General features: G+C 40.5%; 1 protein-coding gene across 2 annotated transcripts in view; it reads right to left on the bottom strand.

Moving 5' to 3' along the window:
* PIP5K1B (phosphatidylinositol-4-phosphate 5-kinase type 1 beta) overlaps positions 1-11,491 on the bottom strand; it is a 312,168-nt gene that overhangs the window by 186,876 nt on the left and 113,801 nt on the right. The window lies entirely within an intron of this gene.

The following is an 11,491-nucleotide window of genomic DNA, read 5'->3' as shown; positions in this document are numbered from 1 at the left end:
TCAGTGTTTTCTTAGATTCCTAGAATATCAAGGTCATTAGAAGAATAGTAACTTTCTTTCCCAGCATATGCCCATTCACACTATCTTCGGTGAGTGGGTGCTTGTTTCATTACATGCTTTCAGTGACTATTACCATTTTAATTATCTTTGCTAATTTCAGAGGTGAAAGAAAGCATCTCTTGATATTAATGTGCACTTCCGAAAATTATTAGTAAATGTTAAGATGGTTTGCATACCTGGTTGTTTTTTTTTTTTTTTTTTTTTTGCCTTTTTTTACCTCCCTGTATTTGAGTTTTCTAAATTTTTAAAAATGTTTATCTTTGAGAGAGAGACAGAGACAGAGAGAGACAGAGCACAAGCAGGGGAGGGGCAGAGAGAGAGAGACACACACAGAATCTAAAGCAGGCTCCAGGCTCTGAGCTGTCAGTTCAAAGCCTGATGAGGGGCTCTAACTCACGAACCACGAGATCATGACCTGAGCCAAAGTCAGATACTTAACCAACTGAGCCACCCAGGAGCCGCTCATCTTTTGAGTTTTCTATTACTGTGTCTGCTTATGTACTGGGTTCTTAGTGTTTTAGTTACTGATTTTTACCCATTATGGTTATTATTACTAGTGTTTTTCTTATTGATTTTTATGTGTCAAGGTTATTCATCTGTATCCAAGCATGTTATTAAAATTTTCCATGCTGCTGTCTTTCATATTATAATTATGACATAGAGAAGTTTTCTATTTTTCATGCACAACACTATTGACTCCCTATGTGACTTCTTTCAATGCTTTTAGAGAAAATATTTTTGTCTCACTGGAATATGTAAGATGTTTAAACATGCGTCCTTTTCACTTTGTAAGGCTAAGATTTTTGCATCTTACCTTTTAATTCACCTTAATTTTTATAGCCAGTTACTTATCTGGCAAACGAGAAGAACTACTTAATCCAGAACCGTGACATTTAAGGGTCTTTTCTTAGGATACACCAAGGAGGGGTAACACTTCTGACTTTCTTGTAACCCTCTGAAGCACATGTTATTTTATTTTCTTAAGAAGAAAAAGTTTTAATTAAAGTAGAACGGACACAATGTTATATTAGGTTTGGGGGTACCACACAGTGAGGTGACAAGTCTGGATGCTCTGCTCTGCTCACAAGTGCAGCTACCCTCAGTCTCCCTATAACACTATCAAAATTCCATTAACCAAATTCCTTACGCTGTATGTTTCATCCCTGTCACTTACTCATTCTGGAAGCCTGTATAGCCCCCTCCCCGTCCCCATTTTTACCTGTCCCCCTCATCCCTTCCCGTCTGGCAACGATCAGTCTCTTCTCTAGATTCAAGGGTCTGCTTCTGCATTTGCTTGCTTATTCATCTGTTCTTTAGACTCCCCGTATTGGTGAAATCATTTGGTATTTGACTTTCTCTGACTTATTTCACTTAGCATTACACTCTCTGGGTCCATCCATATGGTCGCAAATGGCAAGATCTCATCCTGTGTTATGGCTGAGTAACAGTTCAGTGTGTGTGTGTGTGTGTGTGTGTGTGTGTGTGTGTGTGTGCCACATCTACCTTACCCATTCATCTATTGATGGACAATTAGGTTGTTGAAGCAGATCTTAAATCTTGGGCTTTTAATTTTTTTTAATGTTTATTTTTGAGAGAGAGAGAGAGAGGGAGGGAGGGAGAGAGAGGAGAGAGAGAGGGAGACACAGAATTGGAAGCAGGCTCCAGCACAGAGCCTGACGCGGGGCTCAAACTCACAAACCATGGGATCATGACCTGAGCTGAAGTCGGAGGCCTAACTAAGCCACCCAGGCACCCCTAAATCTTGGGCTTTTAATAAATATGGTGTGGATTAAACCTAAGAATTTGCTAGCCATTTCTCTGCATTGGGACTAAAAGACTCCTACATGCTTGAAAGGACTTAAAAAACATCCAAGGAAATTAAAGAATGGATCATGGCAAACTAACCTCACCAGACCTATGACTGCCCACCCATCAAAGCACTCTCTTAGACAAATTTGTATTTCCCTTTGTGTCCATATAACTAACTGGATTATAACCTATCAACTATAATATGGACAGGTGTTTCACATGCTACTGCTTCCCACACTATATCTGCTTAATACAATTAAAAAATAATTGATTTTCAGGGCACCCAGGTGGCTCAGTCACTTAAGTGTTTGACTCTTGGTTTAGGCTCAGGTCATGATTTCACAGTTCATGAGATGGAGTCCCACAATGGGATTCTCTCTCTCTCCCTCTCTCTCTCTCACCCCCTCCCCTCCCCCAACTCAAAATAAACATTTTTAAAAAAATAATTGATTTTTTAGTCTCTTCATAATATTTTGGTGACGTTTAAATAATGTATAAGTGGAATTATAATACCTGAAAGGTCTCAGGCTCATTGAAAAAAAAAGGCAAACCAAAGGCTAGGTCATGCCCCTGGAAAAGCTCAAATTACACAATTACTTTATACGAATATATAGGTATTTAACTAATATTGGATCCTTGCGTAGGCAAACATTTTTATACACATAAAAGTTACACAATAAAAAAGTTCAGTTGATTTGACCGCTCAAATTTCTCGACTTAATATCAAAATAGATCACGAACGTATTAAAAGGCAAGCAACAAGGTGGAAATGCTGGCAATGAATGTGACAACAGTAATTCTAAAACAAGAAAAGCTTATTTAAACTGTGCAGAGCCTGTCACCTCTTCAAGGACTTCGTTCCTACGATTCTCCCCTTCCTCTCGGCGGCTTCAGTTTTTCACTCTCTTTCTACCCCATCAGCGCTCTGCCATTTCTTCCACTTTAACAAAATAAAAACCTTTTCTGGATTCCACTTCCTCCTTGCGGCAATACTCCTTGAAAAAGATGTTTCTCCTCTCAACCCCTGATTCCTTTTCACATGTTCTCTCTTTAATGCACCTCAATCAGGGGTTTGCTCTCCCCACCACACTGTGAACGTCTTCCTCAAAATCACCAAGGACCTCCATGCTGCCAAATCCAATGGATAACTCTAAGTCCCCATTCTGCCTGACCTATCAGTCTCCTTAGATGGTTCTCCTTTCTTTCTCTGTAACCTCTTAATATTGGAGTATCCAGGACTGACTCCTTTTTTTAAAAAAAATTTTTTAATGTTTTTATTCATTTTTGAGATAGAGAGAGTGCAAGTGGAGGAAGGGCAGACGGAGAAGGAGACACAGAATATGAAACAGGCTCCAGACTCCAAGCTGTCTGCACAGAGCCCGCTGTGGGACTTGAACTCACAAACCTGATCATGACCTGGGCCAAAGTCAGATGCTTAACCGACTGAGCCACCCAGGCACCCCCAGGACTGACTCCTTGGTTCTCTTCTCTATCCATACTTTCTTGAGAGTCTCCAAATACCATCTGGAGCTCTCTTCTGGGCTCCAGAGTTGCATATCCAATAGTCTCCTTGACGTCTCCATGTGGCTATCTACCAGAAACCTCCAAATTTGCAAATCTAAAACCATAATCCTGATATTCCCTCCCTTCCTTCCCTTGGACCTTTGCCATCTCAGTTAATGGCATCTCCAACCTCTTGCTGTTCAGGCCCCAAATCTTAGAGTCCTCCTTCTCTTACACCATAGTCAACCTGCCAGCAAAGCCTCTGAAAGACATCCAGAATCCAGTCACCTGTCACCACTCCTGCTCTGTGTTCATGAGCAGAGCCACCATCGTCTGGAGCATGTGTTACCTCCTCTCGGTCTCTCAACAGGGCTTGCTAGGGCCATCCACACCCATCTGCAATCTACTCTCAGCCACAGTGATCTGTCTTTAAACGTAATCATACCAAGTCCCTTTTCTCTTAAGACCCTACAGTGGTTTCCCATTTCATCCAGCGTAAAAGCCAAAGTCCTTGCAATGGTTGATGTGGTCCTGTACGATCTCCCCACCTTCTTCCCATTCCTCCTCTGACCTTAGCACCTCTGAACTCCCCCTCCATTCCCCTGCTTCACGTACTCTGCTTTTTTTCAAACACCAGAATGCTGCTACACTAAAGCTTTTTGCTTGAGTTATTCGCACTGCCTGAACAGTCTTCCACAGGCACCTGCTCATCTCCTTCAGGTCTTTGTTCAAATGTCAACTTCTATCTGATGCTTAGCGTGATGATCCTTTTTTAAACTATATCCTATTTGGTACCTCCCTGCCCCAATACCCCATACTCCTGATTCCCCTTAACTCTCCTTAATTTCTTTTTTCTTTTCTTTTCCTTTCTTTCTTTTCTTTCTTTCTTTCCTTTCTTTTTTTTGTTCTTTTATTTCCTTCCTTTCTTTCCTTCCCCTCTTTTATTTCCTTCCTTTCTTCCTTCCTCTTTCTTTCTTCCTTTCCTTCTTTTATTTACTTCCTTCCTCTTTTTTCTTTCCTTCTTTCTTTCTTTCTTTCTTTTTTTTTTTTTTTTTTTTTTCAACGTTTATTTATTTTTGGGACAGAGAGAGACAGAGCATGAACGGGGGAGGGGCAGAGAGAGAGAGAGGGAGACACAGAATCGGAAACAGGCTCCAGGCTCTGAGCCATCAGCCCAGAGCCTGACGCGGGGCTCGAACTCACGGACCGCGAGATCGTGACCTGGCTGAAGTCGGACACTTAACCGACTGCGCCACCCAGGCGCCCCCTTTCTTTCTTTCTTTCTTTCTTTCTTTCTTTCTTTCTTTCTTTCTCTTTCTCTTTCTCCATTCCTTCCTCTCTCCCTCCCTTTCTTTCTTTTTTGCCCATAGCACTCATCAGTATCCAACATACAATAGAGTTTCCTTATTTATTACAGTGGGTTTTTGTTTCAGTCTGTCTCCTCCTGAAGAATTTAAACTCCACAGAGGCAGGGACTTTAGTCTGTTTTGTTCAACGATGGACCTCTAACACTTAAACTGTACCCGGCATACAGTAAGTGCTTCATAAGTATTTATAGAATGAATGAATGAATAAATTGCGAAGAAAGATAATAACACACCATTAGATCAATGCAGGCAGCATCTGATTCCATCTCCTTGGGTGTTTTATGCATGGGAAGAAAGCTGATCCCCTGAAGGAAGGTGATCAAGACATAACTGAGGGGTCCAACACCAACAATCACAATGTACGCAGGATTCTTTGGAAGGTGCCAGCGGTGTGGTAACATTAGATATAGTTGGCATGGAATAAATGGCCATGTCATTAACTCAACACAACCTCCTTCATCAATGAAAAAGACTTTTAGACTGTACATACTTCAATAGACATAATCTCCACGTGCATTTTAAGCCCTTTTTAAGATGTAAAACACTACTGAATATGCCACGTTTTCATTTTCCTGACATAACCAGACTACTCTCAAAACTCCGCAAACTAACTTGGAATTAAGTTTCATAATATATTGATTTTTTTAATCAAATGTATAAGTGTTCATGATCTTTCAGTCATTTTAAAAAGTAAACATACTTTTTAAATTTAAAAATAATGTCTGGGGTTAAAATTTAAAAATAATGTTTGTGGGGCACCCGCATGGCTCAGTCGGTTACGTATCTGACTTCAGCTCAGGTCATGATCTCACACCTCATGAGTTCAAGCCCCACATCGGGCTCTGTGCCAATAGCTCGGAGCCTGGAGCCTATTTCGGGTTCTGTGTCTCCCTCTGCCTCTGTCCCTCCCCTGCTCCTTCTCTCTCTCTCTCTCTCAAAAAATAAATAAACATTAAAAAAAAATTTACATAATGTTTTTTTTCCCCTAAGAAAAGTAAAACAGGCATTTTATTTGAATAAGAAAAAGAAAAGTAAAACTATCACCTTTAATCCTATTAACTGTTAATATTCACTCATTTTACCAGTGGATCTTTCTCAAATGTGTGTTTATTTTTTTAACAAACCTGGGGTCATACATTACATACAACTTTGTACTTGGGCCCTTTTCGCTTTATATAAACATTGTCTGCATCACTAAATATTAATTGGAAAAAGGTCTAACATCTGAATAACTATCATAAAAATGTATCATAGTTCAATATTTATTAACGGACATTCAGGATGTTTTCTTTTTGTTGTGAGTAAAACTGTCTTCTGTGTTCTTAGAATTTCCAACAGCAAGTCCATCAGAGCTGCTAAAGACTCACAGAACGATGTTTACTGGGTAAAATATATCTAACTTTGTATCTCTCGCAGCAGCAAGGGTCATCATTTAAAATCAAATAAAACGGCCAATTCTGGGCAAAAATATCATCTTATTTTGCCTGTGTATGTTTCAAAGCAAGACAGACAACTTTGTCATGTTTACTTGGTTGTTTGAACTCCTTCGGTGGATCATCTGTCTGAAGCCCTAGCCCATTTCTCACTAGGGTATGTGCATGTCTCCCATTTATTACGCGCTGATGACAGTAAGGGCACGGTTTTCTTTACCCGTCAACGGTGTAACAGAAGCAACAGAATGAAGAGTTCCCTAAAGGATGCCATTGAGTCATTAAACCTCTAAGACTTGGCAGCTCTGAAAACCGAGAAACTTCCAAGAGCAACAATGAAGGGTCTTTGGAAAACCCACCATAGGGAGGGGTTGACTAACGGGCTTGAATGCAGGACAGATGATGAAATGATCCTTTTTATTATGTTGTAGGTCACCCCTGAATGGACAGTAGAAAAGAGGAGAAGAGAAATAGGTAAACTTCCAGTTTTAAAAAGCAATTTCTCTAAGGCAGTACAAAATAGGCAATAATGATAAAAGGATGCCATGAAACGTTGCCTGTACTCTACGGCTTTTCTTAGGGCGATGTTGAACAAAGGTCACGCAGACCTCTTCACCGGGTCATCTGTGCAGGGGAGGCAAATGAGACGCTGGGGAATGTTCTGGTAAACTGCAAATGGGCAATGAAATGGACAGAGTGGTAATTACCATTTGTTCCTAGACCTGCTATGCTCCTGAACCAGTTAAAGTGCATCATTTATAACTATGGGAGCCAAGATGAGTACGTTTTACAGAGATTATGTACAGTTCTATATATTTCTATATGTGCCTGGAAGAAGGAAGAAAGAAATTCACAGAAGCACTGGTGATTATCTGCGGACGATGGGATTATGAATGCTTCGGGTTTCCATTTTTATATTTTTTCTACATTCTCCAAGGATTATGCAATGAGCACTCCACACTTAACAGTAAGGAAAACACTAATGCTCTTCAAACCCTGAGCCACAGGCAGCAATCAATAGCACAAACCATATATCCCAGGTTCTGTTCTGCCCCCCAAGGCATACTGACATTCACCAAATTTCCTGTTTCTCTTTGCTTGTCATTTGTTTTAAATTTGATAATGTCAAAGTTAAAGGTCATGAACTAGGGTAGGATTTTGAACATTTGTAAATAAGTATAAAATAAAAGAGGTAAGAGCTCCAGACTGAGTCTGTTGGAATTCATTAAAAATGCAGACGGTAGGGGCGCCTGGGTGGCTCAGTCGGTTAAGCATCCGACTTCGGCTCGGGTCATGATCTTGCAGTTTGTTGAGTTCGAGCCCCGCGTCGGGCTCTGTGCTGATGGCTCAGAGCCTGGAGCCTGCTTCGGATTCTGTGTCTCCCTCTGTCTCTGCCCCTCCCCTGCTCGTACTACATTGCAGCTCACATGACAGGGTTAGTGTCTAACGTACTAGGAAACTCTACGAATTGATTACGAAGGAAAAGACAAACCACACAGGATCAAAATAAGTGAAGGTTGTGAACGGAAAATCTAGATCACTGGTAAACCTGTGAAAGGGATAAGCCTGCTGAGTGGTAAGAGAACACGAATTATAATAACTGAGAGGCTACTACCTGCCCACCAACTCGGAAAACATTTTAAAGATGGCGAACGTCCAATGCTGACAAGTATGTCAATAATCAAGGACTCTTCCTGCGCCATTCGACTGACGGCTTCAACCTTTTTATAGACAGGAATGTAGCAACGGCCCTTCAAAAAGAACCATTAATGCACTGACCCAGTTCGGCCCAACTTCTAAGATTCTTTCTCAGAGAAATGAAAGTTCTAGAACGTTAAAGATGTTTCAATAAGGGTGTTTATTCCTGGCTGGCTTACGATAATATAGTTATAGTTCTATCATATTCTCCTGTAATTTTTTTATTTGTTTGCCTTAAATTTTCCACAACAATGCGGACTAGTGTATAATCTATGTATAATAGTGTCCTGGTGAAATATCCTCTTTACTTTGAAAAGGATCCTTTCTTAATAATTTTAGTTTTGAGTTCCATTGTGGTTCATGTACACTTCTGTTTTCCTTTTGCTTGCATACACTTGGCACATCTTTGTCCATTGAACTTTTTTAGCTGTCATTTTGTTTTATCTGTGTTCCTTAAAACTAGCCTAAAACTGGAGTTTTGTTTTGTTTTTGCTAATTTAAGAGTCTGTCATTTCAAAGGGGATTTTAACAAATTCACATCTATTGCAATAGGATTGTATCTGGCTTGCTTCCAATATATTTATTTACTATTAACTACATTTATTGTTGCCACATTTATTTTTATTCATTTCCTCTTTGCCGGATTAATCCAACTTGCAATTCCACTTTCTTCTTCCTAGTAATGACAACAGTTCATGCCATGTATATTTGGTTAGTTATCATTCTATTTTCAAATCATCAAGAAAATCTACGTTTTCCTATCCACTCCGTCAGGGTCTGCCCCTGTCAAGAGCCACCTCAGCGAGGTGATGGCCTCCCCGGGGCTGCCCACATCCTGTGACCGAATGGTGGGGCAGCTCCTGGCCAAGTTGGGCCCGCTTCGTGGGTCCTGCAGGGGAGCCGGGCTTCTCCCTCTGCTCACCCCACCTCTTCCTTTCATAGGCTGTATTAGTCTCCACATGTGTGCCTTCACATGGTAGGAATTTCTTCTCTCGTGGTTCTGGAAGCTGCAAGTCCCAAATCATGGCGTCAGCTGGGCCATGCTCCCCCCGAGGCTCTGGGTAAAATCCTTCCCTTCCTCTTCCTGCTTCTGCTGGTGGCCACTGACCCTTGGTGTTCCCTGGCTTGTGGCTGCATCGATCCTGTCATACAGCATTCTCCCCACGTGTTTGTCTTCACGTGGCATCTTCCTCTTCTGGAAAGGACGTCAGCCATATTGGATTAGGGCTCACCCTCCTGACCTCATTTTCCTTGATGACATGAGTAAAAGCTTTATTTCCAAATAAGGTCACGTTCACAGATACCAGGGTTTAGAACTTGTATATATATATTTATATATATATATATATATTTTTTTTTTTTTTTTGCAGGATACAGTTCAACTCCTAAGACAGGTGTGGACCTCTAATAAATATCTTGCACGCAAAAACTCTGTTTCCTTGCCTGCATTCAGAGAATCCAACCTATGACATCTCCCCTCTCTTCCTCGTCCACAGGAGGTATTAAGACATTTTTTTAAAAACTTCATATTTGAGAGATACCGAGTATGAACAGGGGTGGGGGGCAGAGAGAGAACGAGACCCAGAATCCGAAGCAGGCTCCAGGCTCTGAGCTGTCAGCACGGAGCCTGACGAGGGGCTCGAACTCACAAACTGTGAGATCATGACCTGGGCCGAAGTCGGACGCTTAATAGACTGAACCACCCAGGCGCCCCTGGAACATTCTTAAGTAATTTCCTCACAAGTGGCACATGGATGGCCCGCTTTGAGTCACTCCTTGTCTCAACACGTCTTTCTTTTGGCCTCATGTACGACTAGATCTCTTGGCTGGTGACGGGATTCTTAGCTCAGTCCTTTGTTCCTTCAACTCTCTGTAAATATGGTATTGCTGTGTTCTTGCTTTCTGGATTATAAGTAAGGAGTTTCATGCTAGACTGATGCCCCTGTCGTGGTAACTGACTGGTTTTCTCTGTCTAGAAACCTATGAGAGTTTTTTTCTCTCTTTTTAATTGAAGTATAATTATACATACAGTGTTTGTTATATGATTTTTGGTGTTCAATATAATGAGTCAATGACTTATCTATTTCATGGATCCCCCTACCCACCTTCCCTCTGGCAACCATCAGTTTGTTTTCTTTGTAAGTCTTTTTTTTTTCTTTTTGTCTTTTTTCTTTGTTCATTTGTTTTGCCACTTGAATTCCACATACAATGGAACCATATGGCATTTATCTTTCTCTGATGGATTTTACTTAGTATTATACCCTCTAGGTCCAACCATGTTATTGCAGATGGCAAGATCTCGCTCTTTTTTATGGCTGATATAGCCAATACTCCATGGTCTATATATACCACTTTTTTATCCACTCATCTATTGACGAACATGTGTTGATTTCATATCTTGCCTATTGTAAATAATGCTGCAGTAGGCATGGCGTGGCATCTATTTTTTCAAAGTGCTCTTGTTTTCTTTGGATAAATAGCCAGTAGTGGGATTACTCAACCACACAGTAGTTCTACTTTTAATTTTTTGAAGAACCTCCATACTGTTTTCCACAGTGGCTGCACCAGATTGCATTCCTATCCACAATGCATGAGGGTTCCTTTTTCTCCACATCCTCACTGACACTTGTTATTTCTTGTCTTTTTGATGTTAGTCATTCTGACAGGTGTGAGGTGATACCTCATTGACGTCTTGATTTGCATTTCCCTGATGATGAGTGATGCTGAGCATCTTTTCATGTGTCTGTTGGCCATCTGGATGTCCTCTTTGGAGAAATGTCTATTCAAGTGCTCTGCTCCTTTTTAAATTGGATTATTTGGGTTTTTGCGTTGTTGAGTTGTATAAGTTCTTTATATATTTGGATATTAACCCTTTACAGGACACACCATTTGCAAGTATCTTCTCCTATACGTAGGTTGCTCTTTTGTTTCGCTAACAGTTTCCTTTGCTCTGCAAAAGTTTTTTTAATTTGGTGTAGTCCCAATCGTTTGATTTCCCTTTTGTTTCCCTTGCCTCAGGAAACATATCTAGAAAGACGTTTCTACGGCTGACATCCAAGAAACTACTGCTTGTATTTTCTTCTAGGCGTTTTATGGTTTTAGGTCTCACAGTTAGGTCTTTAATTCATTTTGAGTTTATTTTTGTATAGGGTGTAATAAAGTGGTCGAGTTCCTTCCTTCCTCTTTTTCCTCTTCCTTTTTTTTTTTTTTGCATGTAGCTGTCCAGTTCTCCCAGCACCATTTGTTGAAGAGACTGTCTTTGTCCCATTGTATAGTCTAGCCTCTTTTGTTGTAGATTAATTCATAGTTTAAGTGAAGGTTTATTTGTGGATTCTCTATTCCATTGATCTGTATGTCTATTTTTGTGCCAGTACCATATTATTTTGATTATTACAGCTTGGTAGTGTATCTCGAAATTTGAGAGTATAACACCTCCAGCTTTGTTCTCCTTTCTGAAGACGGCTTTGGTTATTCGGGGGTCTTTTGTGGTTCCACACAAATTTTAGGATTTGTTCTAGTTCTGTGAAAAAGTTGTTGGTATTTTGATGGGGATTGCATTAAATGTATAGATCGCTTGGGTAGCATGGACATTTTGACAATATTGATTCTCCAAGCCATGAGCAT

The sequence above is a fragment of the Leopardus geoffroyi genome, chromosome D4 (assembly GCF_018350155.1).
Source record: "Leopardus geoffroyi isolate Oge1 chromosome D4, O.geoffroyi_Oge1_pat1.0, whole genome shotgun sequence".
In the NCBI taxonomy this organism is placed as follows: Eukaryota; Metazoa; Chordata; class Mammalia; order Carnivora; family Felidae; genus Leopardus; species Leopardus geoffroyi.
The sequence above is the reverse complement of the archived record's forward strand: the minus strand, read 5'-3'. Positions and strand labels throughout refer to the sequence as shown.